Consider the following 21,661-nt stretch of genomic DNA (forward strand, 5'->3'; position numbering starts at 1 on the left):
TATTTGATGTGTCTGACAAAAGGATGTTGATAAAAATTATTTATTCACTCTGACACTTATATTTTGTCAATTTTATCCGACATATCCGGCAAAGGATGTTGATAATGAATTTAATCATTCTGAAATTTAGATTTTGTCAATTTTATTTGATGTATCTGACAAAGGATGCTGATAAAAAAAATTTATTCACACTGACACTTAGATTCTGTCAATTTTATCCTATGTATCTGAGAAAAGGATATTGATATAGAATTCAGTCACTCCAATACTTTGATTTTGTCAATTTTATCCGACATATCCGACAAAGGATTTTGATAATGAATTTATTCATTCTGAAATTTAGATTTTGTCAATTTTATCCGATGTATCTGCCAAAGGATGTTGATAAGAAATTTATTCACTCTAACACTTAGAATTTGTCAATTTTATCCTACGTATCCGAGAAAAGGATGTTGATATAGATTTTGGTCACTCTGATACTTAGATTTTGTCAATTTTATCCGATGTAACTGCCAAAGGATGTTGATAAAAAAAATTTATTCACTCTGACACTTATATGTTGTCAACTTTATCCGACATATCCGACAAAGGATGTTGATATAGAATTTATTCATTCTGAAATTTAGATTTTGTCAATTTTATCCGCTATATTCGATAAAGGATGTTGTTAAAGCATTTATTCATTCTGAAATTTAGATTTTGTCAATTTTATTTGATGTGTCTGACAAAAGGATGTTGATAAAAATTATTTATTCACTCTGACACTTATATTTTGTCAATTTTATCCGACATATCCGGCAAAGGATGTTGATAATGAATTTAATCATTCTGAAATTTAGATTTTGTCAATTTTATTTGATGTATCTGACAAAGGATGCTGATAAAAAAAATTCATTCACACTGACACTTAGATTCTGTCAATTTTATCCTATGTATCCGAGAAAAGGATGTTGATATAGAATTCAGTCACTCTGATACTTAGATTTTGTAAATTTTATCCGACATACCCGACAAAGGATGTTGATAATGAATTTATTCATTCTGAAATTTAGATTTTGTCAATTTTATTTCATGTATCTGACAAAGGAAGTTGACAAAAAAATTTATTCACTCTGACACTTATATTTTATCAATTTTATTCGATGTATCTGGCAAAGGATGTTGATAAAAAAATTTATTCACACTGACACATAAATTCTGTCAATTTTATCCTATTTATCCGAGAAAAGGATGTTGATATAGGATTTAGTCACTCTGATACTTAGATTTTGTCAATTTTATCCGACATATCCGACAAAATGATGTTGATAATGAATTTATTCATTCTGAAATTTAGATTTTGTCAATTTTATTTGATGTATCCGACAAAGAATGTTGATAAAAAAAATCATTCACACTGACACTTAGATTCTGTCAATTTTATCCTATGTATCCAAGAAAAGGATGTTTATATAGAATTTAATCACTCTGATACTTATTTTGTCAATTTTATCCGACATATCTGATAAAGGATGCTGTTAAAGCATTTATTCGTTCTTAAAATTAGATTTTGTCAATTTTATTTGATGTATCTGACAAAGGATGTTGATAGAAATATTTATTCACTTTTACACTTATATTTTATCAATTTTATTCAATGTATCTGGCAAAGGATGTTGATAAAAAAATAGTCACTCTGATACTTAGATTTTGTCAATTTTATCTGACATATCCGACAAAGGATGTTGATAATGAATTTATTCATTCTGAAATTTAGATTTTGTCAATTTTATTTGATGTATCTGACAAAGGATGTTGATAATGAATTTATTCACTCTGACACTTAACGAAAAATGGTATTCCGACTCTTGCATTTCAAGGAAAGAAATCCAAAATGAACTATGAAAAATCAAGTGAATGTAACTTTGACAAGGTAAACCATAACAAAACACTACTGAAATATTCCAACTCTTGCATTTCAACGAAACAAATCCAAAAATGATCTTTGAAAAATAAAGAGAATGTAAGTGTGACAAGGTAAACCACGACAAAACACAACTGAAATATTCAAACTCTTGCATTTCAAGGAAAGAAATCCAAAATGAACTTTGAAAAATCAAGAGAATGTAACTATGACAAGGTAAACAACTAAAAAACACTATTTAAATATTCCAACTCTTTCATTTCATTAAGGAAATTCAAAATGTGCATCGAAAAATCAAGAGAATGTAGGTGTGACATGGTAAAGAATAATAAAACACTAATGAAATAATCCGAGTCATTCATCTCAACGGATGAAATTCCAGATGAAATTTGAAAAATTAAGAGCATGTAACTGGGACCTGGTAAAGCACAACAAGACACTACTGAAATATTCCAACTCTTACATTTCACGAAAGAAATTCAAAATGAAATTTGAAAATCAAGAGAATGTAACTGTGACAAGGTAAACCACAACAACACACTACTGAAATATTCCAACTCTTGCATTTCAAGGAAAGAAATCCAAAATGAACTTTGAAAAATCAAGAGAATATAACTGTGAAAAGGTAAAACCACTACAAAACACTACTGAAATATTCCAACTTTTGTATTTCAGCGAAAGAAATTCAAATGAACTTTTAAAAATCAAAACAGTGTAACTGTGACAGGATAAAGCACAACAAAACACTACTGAAATATTACAACTCTTGCATTTCACGAAAGAAATTCAAAATGAACTTTGAAAAATCAAGAAAATGTAACTGTGAAAAGGTAAAGCACAACAAAACACTACTGAAATATTTCAACTCTTACATTTCAACGAAAGAAATCCAAAATGAACTTTGAAAAATAAAGAGAATGTAACTGTGACTAGGTAAAGCACAACAAGACAGTACTGAAATATTCCAACTCTTGCATTTCAAGGAAAGAAATCCAAACTGAACTTTGAAAAATCAAGAGGATGTAACTGTGAAAAGGTAAACCACGACAAAACACTATTGAAATATTCCAACTCTTGTATTTAATCATATAAATTTAAAATGAACTTTGAAAAATTAAGAGAATGTAACTGTGCCATAGTAAACCACGACAAAACACTACTGAAATATTCCAACTCTTGCATTTCAAGAAAGAAATCTCAAATGAAAATTGAAAAATAAAGAAAATATAATTGTGACAAGGTAGAGCACAAAAAACACTACTGAAATATTTCAACACTTGCATTTCAACAAAATAAATCCAAAATGAACTTTTAATAGTCAAGGGCATGTAACTGTGACAAGGTAAAGCACAACAAGTCACTACTGAATTTAAGTTTGTTTCATCTCATTCGAAGACATGTAAAAAAAAAGTTGAAAAAATATATCATGTTAAAAAAAAATAAAAAAAAAATGGGGAGGGGGGGGGGGCAAAAAAGTTGGAGGGAGGGGGCACCCTTCGAGTTTGGGGGTAAGGGACCTTTGGGGGGTTGATGTCTCTACTGGTTAGGGTCGTTGGTGCTTATGATCCTTAATGGTTCGTACTCACATACACCTTACTACTTGATTTGCAAGGATTTCTAAGGTTTGTTCTGAATTTCATTATTAAAATTCTTTTCTTGTCATCTACATCTCTCTTAGTATCAACTTTTTAGTGTACTATAACGTTAAACTCTATTTTGAATTGACAACATTGTTCAAACACCACTTGTGTATTATACAGAACACAATCAACCCATCTCCCCCAAAACACTTTTCAGCCATTTCTTGTTAAATTTTTTATTTCTAAACTATTTTAAATTGACAACACATCGAAGTATTCGCAAACGCTAAACCCTTTTCTTTTTTTTCTCCACTTTAATAGGATCGAATTCGCAAATCCTATCTACCGACACATTCATATCAAACTATTGTTGGCTAAAGACAATTCTCCAAAACAAATCAGAAACCGCTCTTGATAGCACAGACTTCAAAAAATGGAACTATGGATAACACATGGGTGATTGACAGCTTTCCCTACAAAAGCATTCCTAAATACGCAATTTGGCAATCTCTAGTTTTCAATTAAAAAAAAAACAGCGGGGAATCCCTGCTCGTAATTGCCAATCACTTTAACCCTTTATACTCACTCTCTTTGAAAAGGTGCAGAGTTGCCATAGAATAACATAGGAAGGAACATAATGCCATAGAATAGCATAGGAAGGAACATAAACCCTTAATACTCACTCTCTTTGAAAAGGACCAGAATAGCATAGGAAGGAACATAATCTACCCAAATAGCACAGGAAGGAACATAGTCTACCCAAATAGCACAGGAAGGAACATAATCAACCCAAATAGCATAGGAAGGAACATAATCTACCCAAATAGCACAGGAAGGTACATAATCTACCCAAAGTATAAGGTACTAATCTACTAACTTTTTTGTCTTAGGTACATTTTCGTGCCATTTGTGGTACATTTTTTTGAAGGGTTGGCAACACTGATCGGAGAGCGGACGTTTGCTTTGAACTTTGTTTGGACTTGGGTGAGAATTTATTATAACATTTAATAGGCATGCATGCCCTTGCCTTCACCTAGATTTTTTTGGGAGGGTATATAGGAAAATGTGAAAAAACAGCCTGGTGGCTGAAGTATGTGACTAGGCATGTACGCTGCTTTCTTTAAGATTGTTTATATATATTTGTGTTTATCTGAAAGGTTTTTTAATAAAAGTGTTAGAAATACTTTTTCTAAAGATGCCTTATTCTAGACTTTTTCAGAAAGGCTATTATCACTTTTCTTTGCATATAAATAAAAAATACTGAGATGTATAAATCAATATATGCCTCGGCATATATTTTTGTTGGCATAGGCTGTGAATCTAGGGTTATATCTGGACCATAAGGAATAGGGAGTTGCATTGTAAGAAAAATAACAATGGTATTATAAAGAGGATAAAATAAGGTATATAACGGCTCTACTTTTATATTATATTAATGTGTTCCCTTTATTTGAGACAATCACTACACAAATTCTCTGGATGCTGGAAGGATATCGAAAAACTTGGCACGTGACTAATTCCAGACTTTGGTCTTCTTTTTGGGCTCCTTCAGTCCCTCCAAGTCTTGTAGTTGATGTTATGATTGTTGAGGGACTTGGGAACTAATCAACTCATGTTTAAATCGATCGCGGACGTCTTCTTCACCATAAAAAATGCGGGATGCCCATGGTAATACAATTGAAAGGGAACTAGAAATGGCAAATTACATAGATTTTCATTTCGTGTCAATCAGGCAGTCAATAGCTAATAAGCTCCAACATAATATGTCCCATGGGTAATGTAATTATCCTAAGTACCTAGGAAGTCCTTCTGAGAATTCTATGTTTTTAACTCCGGTAACACAAGAAGAGCTTGCTAAGGTTGTTAAGCTTTTAAATAATGGAAATTCCCCGGGGATTGATGAGTCGTCGACCAATATTGTTAAAGCCATTTTTCCTAGTATTAATAAAGTATGTGTCATTTAATAAATCTGTCATTTAGATCTGGAACTTTTCCAGATTCTTTTAAAAAAGCGAAAGTGTTACCACTATATAACAGTGGTGACCGGACTAATTGCTCAAACTATAGACCCATTACTATTTTTTCGGGTTTTTCTATTGTAACGGAGTGTTGTTATTATAATCGAATGTATAATTTTCTCTGTTCAAAAGATTATTTTTCAAAAACTCAATATGGATTTAGAAAAGAGAATAGTACGCAGGATGCTATATTAACTATGGTACAATTTATTCACGAGTGTCTGGACAAAAAATGGATACCGGCGAGTATATTTTTGGACCTTGAGAAGGCCTTTGATTCGTTAAGCCATGAAATATTGTTGTATAAATTAAACCACGGTGGAATACGAGGACCAGCGCACGGTTTTATCGCATCTTACCTAAGTCGTCGCTCCCAAGTGACTATGATCAACTACACAGTTTCGGATCCATGTCTGTTGTCAAATATTGGTGTCCCGCAAGGCTCAATCCTGGGACCACTGCTTTTTTTAATATACATAAATGACCATCAGCGACAGAAAACCATCAGCGACAGAAAACCTTGGTCTGAATGTTCTTTTCGCTGATGAAACCGGATCATCACTTAGTGGATATTCGGAAGAGGATCTCAATCAGAAGCTGCAAATCGTATTTTCACAACTTCTTGTGTGGCTAAAAGCTAATCGTTTGTCACTAAATGCATCAAAAACCAAATTTATCATTTATAGTAGAATTGGGCAGAATGCTCAAGGAATTTCAACTATATTTGATCATGCTACAAATGTTCAAATTCAAAGGGTAACTTCGTTCCGGTATCTGGGAATTATTATTGATGAAAATCTGTCATATAAAGAACATTGTGATAGATTACGGGTTAAAGTTGCTCAGGGAGTTGGTATAATGCGAAGGTTTCAGCATTTTTTTCCATATCAAATCTTACGTCTAATTTATTTTGCGTTGGTTCATTCCCATCTTACGTATTGTCCTCTGATATATTTGGCAACATTCAGATGTCATGTGAAACCGATTCAAATTCTTCAAAACCGGGCTCTTCTAATTTTAAAGGAATATTTACCATCACCGTCTTCGTATCCTAATAAGAGTAAAACTGAAACTCTATATCTTCTAACTAATATTTTGCCTGTTTCACAGATATCCACCCTCATTTCTTTTTTATTTAAGGTAAAATATGACCGGTCGGAACTACCTACATACTTTCGTTCGAATAATTTTTTCCCTGTGCAACATGCCCATTCTTATGAAACCCGTCATAAATGGAATATTCAGCACCTAAAATTAAGCACAGAGAGATCACGGTTCTCGCCGTTATTTTCAATCACGGGTTCATGGTGTATTCATCTACCATTTATTGATTGCAGTAAATCTCTTCCAAATATAAAAAAGCAACTTCATTCTATCCTTATAAATAATTTTAAGAATTAATAATATATTGAAAATCTGGGTACATTTGATATTATTGTTTTGTTGGGTGTTTTGCCCTGTGAGATGCCGGTTATCGGTTACCCTTATTCACCCGTTGGTATTTTTTTATTGGTATTTTCGGTGGATCTTTGCCCGGTGTCGGTGGGTTTGTGGGGTGGGTGTCCGTCTATTGGTGAGTCATGGAATAACTCTTCTTTATTATTTTGTTGTTAAACAGGTTTATTCCGATTAATGTACCGGGTTTTTGTCATTCGACCTTGTGTCTCCGGCGTTTACCCTGTATTTATGTCTATTTTGTACAGATATTTAAAATTAAACCTTGAACCTTGAACCTTGAGGGTGAACCGTCTGTTCAAGAAGCATTTAGGTCGTATTTACCGGGACTAGTAGGATATAGTCACCTGTGATAGAGCCGCAAAGCCTGTATTAATAAAAACAAATTGCCAATATCGGGAAAACTACTGTTTCTTCAGTCAGGTTTTTGTCATCACAACTAAATTGTGACCCTTGTCTCAAGTCAACGGTGTATCTTGCTTCTGATATTGAACTAGTCAGGATTATTAATAGCTTGAAAGGTTCCTTGTCATATAGCCCTGACTGTATTCCAACTAAGGTACTTTACTTCATACTCCCTTCAATTATCTTTGAATTGACAAAGCTTATAAAACTTTTCTCTTGAAAATGGGATTTTTCCCAATTTTTAACTTAACTCTCTTTTGCATCAGAAATAAATTTTGGTACTGTTCTATTAGCTAGGCAACATGCGAGAAGTTAGGTCAATGCTAATGCAATAAAACAAATATGATGAACATATAATATTTAGAAACAAATTTTGGCTATATGTTTGCACATTAGGGTGATGGGGGTAAAGCATAGCATATATTAAATAAGTAACTCAACCTAACCTACATACCTTTTCTCCCCCTAAACCTATAGTTCCTGGAGTGAGAAACCCTTTCTTTTTTCAGCGTCTCATAAGAATTACCGGGTAATGCCTATTAGATCTTTGCTTTTCTTGTGTGGCTGTCTTGCGTGAGTATTGCTAGGTCAATTAAAGAGAGAGGGGTAATAGGACATTACTGTGTCAATTAAAGAGAGAGGGGTGATAGGACATTACTGTGTCAATTAAAGAGAGAGGGGTAATAGGACATTACAGTGTCAATTAAAGGTAGCAGACAGTACCCCTTTTTATATTAATATATACAGGCGGGCAGTACTCATACCATTCAACGAGGTAGTCATTTCAACAGGGCATTAACATGTATCATAAAAAATCACCATGCCTTAAAAAGTCACATCTTTGCTTGTTTTTTTTATGTTGTAATAATTCTGCATTGATGGTTCTTTTCCTGGTATGAAGTTACGAAATTCTGTTTGTTAAGCAATATGTTTAGGCGTGGTTTTTTTAATGTTTAATAGTTTTTTAGACTGCTATGGATGTTTTAATGTCAGACATGATTCTTCATTATGGTATGATTATAGGCGTTGACAGAAACAAAAATGGTAAATCATCTGAAAAAATGCTAACTCCTATTAAGAGATACATGATTTTTTTTTATTTAGGCGATTCTCGACTGTGTTCGGTATAATACACAACTACTATTTGAACAGTATTGTAAGGTCCCCTACCCCAACCCCCAAAGGCCCCCCTCCACCCAACCTTTTTGGTCCTCCCCCCATCCATCCCCCTCCCTCCACCCCCCTTTTTTCTTTTTTTTTCAACTTTTTTTACATCTCTTAGAATGACATGAAACATACTTAAAACATAAAAAATTCACATTTGATATTTTCCAACTTCAGAATGGTAATGATATAGATATGTGTTTCGCGACATTTACTATTAGAAAAACAATGTTTGTAGTGACCATTTTTTAACATTTTTTTCCACTTTTTTTTATCTAAATCATATCAGAAAAATAGAATGACACTTTTGATTTAAATTTTAAAGTATATTCTTGTGAATACCCATACTTATATTGATGAGGACTGATGGTTCTCATTCAATATTTTTTCATGAAAAACAAACTGATTTTTTTTCCAGGATTGGAAAGTATGTAAACATGATAAAGTCATCGTTGCGTTGAATGCTGACAAAGAGATATATTTGAACTATGAAAAAAGTAGTAGTGGAGATCTTATTGGAAATTTATGCGTATGTTGTCATGACAGCGAGGAGCTAAATTCCTTTGAAGTACCCTAAAATTTCCATTGTGTAAATGGTAGATATGTGAGAGTATTATTACCAGAGAAACTAGCGGTGAAAGAGAACGCAAACATAACAACAATCATCAAAGATGGGGAACAGCTTCTTGCTACTACTGCTGGTAACACATTGTCTGTTGATACATGTTATCGTCGTCTTTCCGGTATTACCATTTAAAAGAATTCAAGAAGAAGACAGGCATACTCCTGCACTAATGTCATTAATCATATCTTGTTTATGTGCCAAAATTGTTATCTGTGTAAAAATAATGTTAAAATAGACAGTAAAATCACAGGCAAAATAAAAATGGCATTTGCAGACAATATCATCAATGAATATAAAGATGAATTGATGGAAAGTTCTTTTGTTCAAGGAGTTGATGGGGGAAACATTCCAGTGAAAGTTTGCGTTGGAATAAGCGAACACCCGTCCAGACACGTGGCAAAAAGAGTTAAAGAGACAAAAAACACATACAAATACGTAAATTCAGACACACAAACCGAGAAAGGAATGCATTGGAATAAGCAAACACCCGCCCAGACTCGCAGGCAAAAAGAGTGAGAGAGACAAAAACACATACAAATACGTCGATTCAAACACACAAACCGAGAAAGACATGCATTGGAATAAGCAAACACCGGCCCAGACACACAGGCAAAAAGAGTGAGAGAGACAAAAAACACATACAAATACGTAGATTCAGACACACAAACCGAGAAAGACATGCATTGGAATAAGAAAACACCCGCCCAGACACACAAGCAGAAAAGAGTGAGAGAGACAAAAACACATACACATGCGTAGATTCAGACACACAAACCGAGAAAGCCATGCATTGGAATAAGCAAACACCCGCCAAGACACACAAAAGCAAAGGAAGTGAGAGAGACAAAAACACATACAAATACGTAGATTCAGACACACAAACCGAGAAAGCCATGCGTTAGAATAAGCAAACAACCGCCCAGACACACAGGCATAAAGAGTGAGAGAGACAAAAACACATACAAATACGTAGATTCAGACATACAAACCGAGAAAGGCATGCATTGAAATAAGCCATCACCCGCAGAGAGACACAGCCAAAAGGAGTGACATAGACAAAAACACATACAAATACGTAGATTCAGACACACAAACCGAGAAGACATGCATTGGAATAAGCAAACACCCCCCCCCCCCCAAACACACAGACAAAAAGAGTGAGAGAGACAAAAACACATATAAATACGTGGATTCAGACACATAAATCGAGAAAGACATGCATTGGAATAAGCAAACACCCGCCCAGACATGCAGGCAAAAAGATTGAGAGAGACAAAAACACATACAAATGCGTAGATTCAGACACACAAACCGAGAAAGGCATGCATTGAAATAAGCCATCACCCGCAGAGAGACACAGCCAAAAGGAGTGACATAGACAAAAACACATACAAATACGTAGATTCAGACACACAAACCGAGAAGACATGCATTGGAATAAGCAAACACCCGCCCAGACACACAGACAAAAAGAGTGAGAGAGACAAAAATACATACAAATAAGAAGATTAAGACACACAAATCGAGAAAGACATGCATTGGAATAAGCAAACACCCGCCCAGACACACAGGCAAGAAGAGTGAGAGAGACAAAAAAACATACAAAAACGTAGATTCAGACAAACAAACCGAGAAAGACATGCATTGGAATAAGCAAACACCCGCCCAGACACACAGGCAAAAAGAGTGAGAGAGACAAAAACACATACAAATACGTAGATTCGGACACACAAATCAATAAAAATATGAACTGGAACAAGAAAACATCTACCCGTAGACACAAGCAATCATAGTGAGAGAAACAAAATATCACACAAAAACTTTGAATTAGACACGAAAACCGATAAGCCATGCATTATAATAAGCAAATACCCACCCATACACAGGAAAAAAGAGTGGGAGAGACAAAAACATGCCAAAAAGTATATTAAGACACACAAGCCGAGATAGACATGCATTGGAATAACCAAACACCCGCGCACACACAGGCAAAAGAGTGAGAGAGACAAAAACACATACAAATGCGTAGATTCAGACACACAAACCGAGAAAGATATGCATTGAAATAAGCAAACATCCGCCCAGACACACAGGCAAAAAGAGTGAGAGAGACAAAAACACATAAAAAAACAAATATTCAGACACACAAACCGAGAAAGACATGCATTGGAATAAGCAAACACCCGCCCAGACACACGGGCAAAAAGAGTGAGAGAGACAAAAGACAAAACAGATACAAATACGTCGATTCAGACACACAAAACGAGGACGACATGCATTGGAATATGCAAACACCCACCCAGACACACAGACAAAAAGAGTGAGAGAGACAAAAACACATACAAATACGTAGATTCAGACTTACAAACCGAGAAAGGCATGCATTGGAATAAGCAAACACCCACCCATATACACAAGCAAAAACAGTGAGAGAGACAAAACACATACAAATACGTAGATTCAGTCACACAAACCGAGAAAAACTTGCAGCGGAATAAGCAGACACCCACCCAGACACACAGACAAAAAGAGTGAGAGAGACAAAAACACATACAAATACGTAGATTCAGACATACAAACCGAGAAAGACATGCATTGAAATAACCAAACACCCGCCCAGACACACAGGCAAGGTAAGTGAGAGAGGCAAAAACCCATACAAATACGAGTGAGAGAGACAAAAACACATACAAAAACGTAGATTCAGACACACAAACCGAGAAAGAAATGCATTGGAATAAGCAAACACCCGCCCAGACACACAGGCAAAAAGAGTGTGAGAGACAAAAACACATACAAATACGTAGATTCAGACACACAAACCGAGAAAGACATGCATTGGAATAAGCAAACACCCGAACAGAGGCACAGACAAAAGGAGTGAGATAGACAAAAACCCATAAAAATACGTAGATTCAGACACACAAACCGAGAAGACAAGCATTGGAATAAGCAAACACCCGCCAAGACAAACAGGCAAAAAAAGTGAGAGAGACAAAAAAACCTACAAATACGTAGATTCTGACATACAAACTTAGAAAGACTTGCATTGGAATAAGCAAACACCCGTCCAAACACACAAGTAAAACGAATGAGAGAGGCAAAAACACATACAAATACGTGTGAAAAAGACAAAAGCATATACAAATACGTCAATTCAGACACATAAACTGAGAAAGACATGCATTGGAATAAGCAAACACCCGCACAGAGACACAGACAAAAAGAGTGAGAGAGACAAAAACACATAAAAATACGTAGATTCAGACAAACAAACCGAGAAGACATGCATTGGAATAAGCGAACACCCGCCCAGACGCACAGACAAAAAGAGTCTGAGAGACAAAAACACATACAAATACGTAGATTCAGACACACAAACCTAGAAATACATGCATTGGAATGAGCAAACACCCACCCAGACACACAGGCAAAAAGAGTGAGAGAGACAAAAACACATACAAATACGTAGATTCAGACCTAAAAACCGAGAAAGACTTGCATTGAAATAAGCAAACACCCGCCCAGAAACACATGCAACAAGAGTTAGAGAGGCAATAACACATACAAATACGTGTTAGAGAAACAAAAAAACATCCGAGTACGTGAATTCAAACATACAAACCGAGAAGGACATGCATTGAAATAAGCAAACACCCGCCCATACATACAGGAAAAATCAGTGAGAGAGACAAAAACATATACAAATACGTAGATTCAGACACACAAACCGAGAAAGACATGCATTGGAATAAGCAAACACCCGCCCAGACACACAAGCAAAAAGAGTGAGAGAGACAAAAACACACACAAATACGTAGATTCAGACACACAAACCGAGAAAGACATGCATTGGAATAAGCAAACACCCGCACATAGACACAGACAGAAATAGTGAGATGGACAAAAACACATACAAATACGTAGATTCAGACACACAAACCGAGAAGACATGCATTGGAATAAGCAAACACCCGCCCAGACACACAGACAAAAAGAGTGAGAGAGAAAAAACACATACAAATACGTAGATTCAGACGCACAAACCGAGGAAGACATGCATTGGAATAAGCAAACACCCACGCAGACACACAGGCAAAAGAGTGAGAAAGGCAAATACACATACAAATACGTAGATTCAGACACACAAACCGAGAAAGACATGTATTGGAATAAGCAAACACCCGCCCAGACACACAGGCAAAAAGAGTGAGAGAGACAAAAAACACATGCAAATACATAGATGCAGACACGCAAACTGAGAAAGACATGCATTGGAATAAGCAAACACCCGCCCAAACACAAAGGCAAAAATAGTGATAGAGACAAAAATAGATACAAATACTTAGATTCTAACACACAAACCGAGAAAGACATGCATTGGAATTAGCAATCACCCGCCCAGACACACAAGCAAAAAGAGTGAGAGAGACAAAACACATACAAATAGGTAGATTCAGACACACAAACCGAGAAAGACACGCATTGGAATAAGCAAACACCCACCCAGATACACAGGCAAAAAGAATGAGAGAGACAAAAACACATACAAATACGCAGATTCAGACACTCAAATGAGAAATACATGCATTGGAATAAGCAAACACCCGCCCACACACACAGGCAAAACAGTGAGAGAGACAAAAAAAACATACAAATACGTAGATTCAGACACACAAACCGAGAAAGACATGCATTGAAATAAGCAAACACCCGCCCAGACACACAGCCAAAAAAAGTGAGAGAGACAAAAACACATGTAAATACATACATTCAGACACACAAACCGAGAAAAACATGCATTGGAATAAGCAAACACCTGGCCAGACACACAAGCAAAAAGAATGAGAGAAACTAAAACACATAGAAATACGTAGATTCATACACACAAAACGAGAAAGAAATGCATTGGAATAGGCAAACAACCGCCCAGACACAAAGGCAAGAAAGAGTGAGAGAGACAAAAACGCATAAAAATACGTAGATTCAGACACACAAACCGAGAAAGACAACCATTGGAGTAAGCGAACATCCGCCCAGACACATAGGCAAAAAGAGTGAGAGAGACAAAAACACATACAAATACGTAGATTCAGACATACAAACCGAGAAAGGCATGCATTGAAATAAGCCATCACCCGCAGAGAGACATAGACAAAAGGAGTGAGATAGACAAAAACACATACAAATACGTAGATTCAGACACACAAACCGAGAAGACATGCATTGGAATAAGCAAACACCCGCCCAGACACACAGACAAAAAGAGTGAGAGAGACAAAAACAAATACAAATACGTAGATTCAGACACATAAACCGAGAAAGACATACATTGGAATAAGCAAACACCCGCCCAGACACGCAGGCAAAAAGAGTGAGAGAGACAAAAATACATACAAATACGTAGATTCAGACACACAAACCGAGAAAGACATGCATTGGAATAAGCAAACACCCGCCCAGACACACAGGCAAAAAGAGTGAGAGAGACAAAAACACATACGAATACGTAGATTCAGACACAAAGACCGAGAAAGACATGCATTGGAACAAGCAAACACCCGCCAAGAGACACAGGCAAAAAGAGTGAGAGAGACAAAAACACATACAAATACGTAGATTCAGACACACAAACCGAGAATGGCATGCATTGGAATAAGCAAACACCCGCCCAGACACACAGGCAAGAAGAGTGAGAGAGACAAAAACATATACATTTACGTAGATTCTGACGCACAAACGAGAAAGACATGCATTGGAATAAGCAAAGAACCACCTACACACAGGCAAAAGAGTGAGAGAGAAAAAAACACATTCAAATACATAGATACAGACACACAAATCGAGAAAAAAATGCATTGGAATAAGCAAACAGCCACCCAGAAACACAGGCAAAAAGAGGGAGAGAGACAAAAACACATACAAATACATAGATGCAGACACACAAACCGAGAAAAACATGCATTGGAATAAGCAAACACCCGCCCAGACACACGGGCAAAAAGATTGAGAGAGAAAAAAGACAAAACAGATACAAATACGTCGATTCAGACACACAAGACGAGAAAGACATGCATTGGAATAAGCAAACACCCACCCAGACACACAGACAAAAAGAGTGAGAGAGACAAAAACACATACAAATACGTAGATTCAGACTTACAAACCGAGAAAGGCATGCATTGGAATAAGCAAACACCTACCCAGATACACAAGCAAAAACAGTGAGAGAGACAAAACACATACAAATACGTAGATTCAGTCACACAAACCGAGAAAAACTTGCAGCGGAATAAGCAGACACCCACCCAGACACACAGGCAAAAAGAGTGAGAGAGACAAAAACACATACAAATACGTAGATTCAGACATACAAACCGAGAAAGACATGCATTGAAATAAGCAAACACCCGCCCAGACACACAGGAGAGGTAAGTGAGAGAGGCAAAAACCCATACAAATACGAGTGAGAGAGACAAAAACACATACAAAAACGTAGATTCAGACACACAAACCGAGAAAGAAATGCATTGGAATAAGCAAACACCCGCCCAGACACACTGGCAAAGAGAGTGTGAGAGACAAAAAACCACATACAAATGCATAGATTCAGACATACAAGCCGAGAAAGACAGGCATTGGAATAAGCAAACACCCGAACAGAGGCACAGACAAAAGGAGTGAGATAGACAAAAACACATACAAATACTTAGATTGAGAAACGAAAACCGAGAAGACTTGAATTTGAATAAGCAAACAACTACCCAGACACACAGGCAAAAAAAAGTGGGAGGTACAAAAAAACATACAAATACGCTTATTCTGAGCTACGTAACGAGAAAAACACGAATTGGAATAATCAAACAACCGCCCAGACACACAGGCAAAAAGAGTGAGAGAGGCAAAAACACATACAAATACGCGGGAGAGAGAAAAAAAAACATAAAAATACGTGGATTTAGACACATAAACCGAGAAAGACATGCATTGGAATAAGCAAACACCTGCACAGAGACACAGACAAAAAGAGTGAGATAGACAAAAACACATACAAATACGTAGATTCAGACACACAAACCGAGAAGACATGCATTGGAATAAGCGAACACCCACCCAGACACACAGACAAAAAGAGTCTGAGAGACAAAAACACATACAAATACGTAGATTCAGACACACAAACCGAGAAACACATGCATTGGAATAAGCAAACACCCATCCAGACACACATGCAAAAATGGTGAGAGAGACAAAAAGCACTTAAAAATACGTAGTTTTAAACAAACAAACCTATAAAGACATGCATTGAAATAAGCAAAAAACCACCCGGACTCATAAGCAACAAGATCGAGAGAGACAAAAACACATACAAATGCGTGTGAGAGAAACAAAAACACATACAAATACACTGATTCAAACACATAAACCGAGAAAGACATGCATTGGAATAAGCAAACACCCGCCCATACATTAAGGCAAAAAGAGTGAGAGAGACAAAAACATAAACAGTACGTAGATTAAGTCACAAAAATCAAGATATACGTGAATGGAAAAACGCCAACACCCACTACACGCGCATAAAAACACAGTCTATTAGTAAGAGGGAGGCAAAAACACACAAAAATAAGAAGAATAAAACAAACGAGCCAATAAGAACGTGCATTGGAATAAACATACAACCGACCAGAAACACAGTCAAAAAGAGTGAGATGGACAAAAACACATACAAATACGTAGATTCAGACACACAAACCGAGAAGACATGCATTGGAATAAGCAAACACCCGCCCAGACACACAGACAAAAAGAGTGAGAGAGAAAAAACACATACCAATACGTAGATTCAGACACACAAACCGAGAAAGACATGCATTGGAATAAGCAAACACCCACGCACACACACAGGCAAAAGAGTGAGAGAGGCAAATACACATACAAATACGTAGATTCAGACACACAAACCGAGAAAGACATGTATTGGAATAAGCAAATACCCGCCCAGACACACAGGCATAAAGAGTGAGAGAGACAAAAAACACATGCAAATACATAGATGCAGACACGCAAACTGAGAAAGACATGCATTGGAATAAGCAAACACCCGCCCAGACACACAGGCAAAAAGAGTGATAGAGACAAAAATAGATACAAATACTTAGATTCTAACACACAAACCGAGAAAGACATGCATTGGAATTAGCAATCACCCGCCTAGACACACAAGCAAAAAGAGTGAGAGAGACAAAAACACAAACAAATACGTGTGAGAGAGACAAAAACACATACACATACGTAGATTCAGACCCACAAACCGAGAAAGACATGCATTGGAATAAGAAAACACCCGCCAAGACACAACGGCAAAGAGAGTGTGAGAGACAAAAACAAACACAAATACGTAGATTCCGACAGACAAACCAAGAAAGACATGCATTGGAATAAGCAAACACCTTCACAGAGACACAGACAATAAGAGTGAGATAGACAAAACACATACAAATAAGTAGATTCAGACACACAAACCGAGAAGACATGCATTGGAATAAGCCAACACCCACCCAGACACACAGACAAAAAGAGTGAGAGAGACAAAAACACGTACAAATACGTAGATTCAGACACACAAACCGAGAAAGACATACATTGGAATAAGCAAACACCCGCCCAGACACACAAGCAAAAAGAGTGAGAGAGACAAAAAAAACATATACAAATACGTAGATTCAGACACACAAACCGAGAAAGACATGTATTGGAATAAGCAAATACCCGCCCAGACACACAGGCAAAAAGAGTGAGAGAGACAAAAAACACATGCAAATACATAGATGCAGACACACAAACTGAGAAAGACATGCATTGGAATAAGCAAACACCCGCCCAGACACACAGGCAAAAAGAGTGAGAGAGACAAAAACAGATACAAATACTTAGATTCAAACACACAAACCGAGAAAGACATGCATTGGAATTAGCAATCACCCGCCCAGACACACAAGCAAAAAGAGTGAGAGAGGCAAAAACACATACAAATACGTAGATTCAGTCACACAAACCAAGAAAGACATGCATTGGAATAAGCAAACACCCGCCCAGACACAAAGACAAAGAGAGTGATAGAGACAAAAAAAAATACAAATACGTAGATTCAGACCAACAAACGTAGAAAGACATTCAATAGACTAAGCAAACACCCTCCCAGACACAGACAAAAACAATAAGAGAAACAAAAAACACATACAAATAGGTAGATTCAGACACACATACCGAGAAAGACATGTATTGGAATAAGCAAACACCCGCCCAGATACATAAGCAAAAAGAGTGAGAGAGACAAAAACAGATATAAATACGTGTAAGAGAGACAAAAACACATACAAATACATGGATTCAGACCTATAAACCGAGAAATACATGTACTGGAATACGCGAACACCCAACAAGACACACAGGCAAAAAGAGTGAGAGAGACAAAAACAAACACAAATACGTAGATTCAGACAGACAAACCGAGAAAGACATGCATTGGAATAAGCAAACACCTTCACAGAGACACAGACAATAAGAGTGAGATAGACAAAACACATACAAATACGTAGATTCAGACACAAAAACCGAGAAGACATGCATTGGAATAAGCAAACACCCGCCCAGACACACAGGCAAAAAAAAGTGAGAGATACAAAAACACGTGCAAATGAGAAGATTCTGAAACACAACTCGTGATAGGCATGCACTGTAAAGAGTATTCGCTCACTAAAACACAAAAGCAAATAGAGTGTTTGAAGCAAAAACACATACTTAAAGGCAGTGTATGTTACGCGACCCGATCCCGGCTTGCATGGGAAAAAGCAAAAACCCGCCCAGACTCACATGCAAAATGAGCTAGAGAGACAAAAACACATACAAATACGTGTTAAAATTACAAAAACACATCCAAGTGCGCGAATTTAGACACATAAACCGAGAAAGACATACATTGGAATAAGCAAACACCCACCGAGACGCACAAGTAAAAAGAGTGAGAGAGACAAAAACATATACAAAACGTAGATTCAGACACACAAACCGAGAAAGAAATGCATTGGAATAAACAAACACCCGCCCAGACACACAGGCAAAAAGATTGAGATAGACAAAAACACATACAAATACGTAGATTCAGACACACAAACCGAAAAGACATGCATGGGAAAAAGCAAGCACCCGCCCTGACACACATGCAAAAAGAGAGAGAGAGACAAAAACACATACAAATACTTATAATCAGTCAACCAAACTGAGACAGACATGCATTGGAATAAGCAAACACCCGCCCAGACACACAGGCAAAAGGAGTGAGAGAGACAAAAACACATACAAATATGTAGATTCAGACACACAAACCGAGAAAGACATGCATTGGAATAAGCAATCACCCGTCCAGACACACAAGCAAAAAGAGTGAGAGAGACAAAAACACAAACAAATACGTAGATTCAGTCACACAAACCGAGAAAGAAATGTATTGGAATAAGCAAACACCCGCCCAGACACACCGGCAAAAAGAGTGAGAGAGACAAAAACACATACAAATATGTAGATTCAGACACAAAAACCGAGAAAGATATGTATTGGAATAAGCAAACACCCGCCCAGACACACAGGCAAAAACAATGAGAGAGACAAAAAACACATACAAATACGTAGATTCAAACACACATACCGAGAAATACATGCATTGGAATGAGCAAACAACCGCCCAGACACACAAGCAGAAAAGAGTGAGAGAGACAAAAACACATACACATACGTAGATTCAGACACAAACAAACCGAGAAAGACATGCTTTGGAATAAGCAAACACCCGCCCAGACACACACAAGCAAAGGAAGTGAGAGAGACAAAAACACATACAAATACGTAGATTCAGACACACAAACCGAGAAAGACATGCATTTGAAAAAGCCAACATCCGCCCAGACACACAGGCATAAAGAGTGAGGGAGACAAAATACATAGAAATACATAGATGCACACATACAAACCGAGAAAGACATGCATTGGAATAAGCAAACACCTGCCCGGACACACAGGCAAAAAGACTGAGAGCGAGACAAAAACACATACAAATACGTAGATTCAGACACACAAACTGAGAAACACATGCATTGGAATAAACAAGCTCCCGCCCAGACACACAGGCAAAAAGAATGAGAGACAAAAACACATACAAATTCATAGATGCAGACACACAAACCGAGAAACACATGCATTGGAATAAGCAAACACCCGCCCAGACACACAGGCAAAAAGAGTGAGAGAGACAAAAACACATACAAATACGTAGATTCAGACACAAAAACCGAGAAAGTTTTGCATTGGAATAAGCAAACACCCGCCCCAGACACGCAGGAAAAAAGAGTGATAGAGACAAAAACACATACAAATACTAAGATTCAGACACACAAACCGAGAAAGACATGCATTGGAATAAGCAAACACCCACCCATGTTTATTTCCGTGTTTGCTTATTTCAATGCATGTTTTTTTGGTTTGTGTGTCTGAATCTACGTACTTGTATGTGTTTTTATTTCCTTCACTGTTTTTGCCAGATTGTCTAGGTGGGTGTTTGCTTATTCCAATGCATGTCTTTCTCGGTTTGTGCGTCTGAATCTACGTTATCGTATGTGTTTTTGTCTCTCTCACTGTTTTTTGCTTATATGTCTGGGCGGGTGTTTGCTTATTCCAATGCATGTCTTTCTCGGTTTGTGTGTCTGAATCTATGTATTTGTATGTGTTTTGGTCTCTCTCACTTTTTTTGCCTGTGTGTCTGGGTGGGTGTTTGCTTATTCCAATGCATGTCTTTCTCAGTTTGTGTGACTGAATCTACGTATTTGTATATGTTTTTGTCTCTCACTCTTTTTGCTTGTGTGTCTGGGCAGGTGTTTGCTTATTCCAATGCATGTCTTCCTCGGTTTGTGTGTCTGAATCGACGAATTTGTATATGTTTTTGTCTCTCTCACTCTGTTAACCTGTGTGTCTGGGCGGGTGTTTGCTTATTCCAATGCATGTCTTTCTCGGTTTGTGTGTCTGAATCTAATCTTTTTGCTTGTGTGTCTGGGCGAGTGTTTGCTTATTCCAATGCATGTCTTTCTCGGTTTGTGTGTCTGAATCTACGTTTTTGTATGTTTTTTTGTCTCTCACTCTTTTTGCCTGTGTGTTTGGGCGGGTGTTTGCTTATTCCAATGCATGTCTTTCTCAGTTTATGTGACTGATTCTACGTATTTGTTTGCGTGTTTGTCTCTTTCACTCTTTTTGCTTGTGTGTCTGGGCGGGTGTTTGCTTATTCCAATGCATGTCTTTCTCAGCTTGTGTGTCTGAATCTACATATTTGTATGTTTTTGTCTCTCTCACTCTTTTTGGCTGTGTGTCTTGGCGGGTGTTTTCTTATTCCAATGCATGTCTTTCTCGGTTTGGGTGTCTGAATCTACGTATTTGTATGTGTTTCTGTCTCTCTCACTCTGTTTTT

The sequence above is a fragment of the Artemia sp. Qi Xiang Cuo genome, chromosome 10, assembly GCF_049724085.1.
Source record: "Artemia sp. Qi Xiang Cuo chromosome 10, ASM4972408v1, whole genome shotgun sequence".
Classification (NCBI taxonomy): domain Eukaryota; kingdom Metazoa; phylum Arthropoda; class Branchiopoda; order Anostraca; family Artemiidae; genus Artemia; species Artemia sp. Qi Xiang Cuo.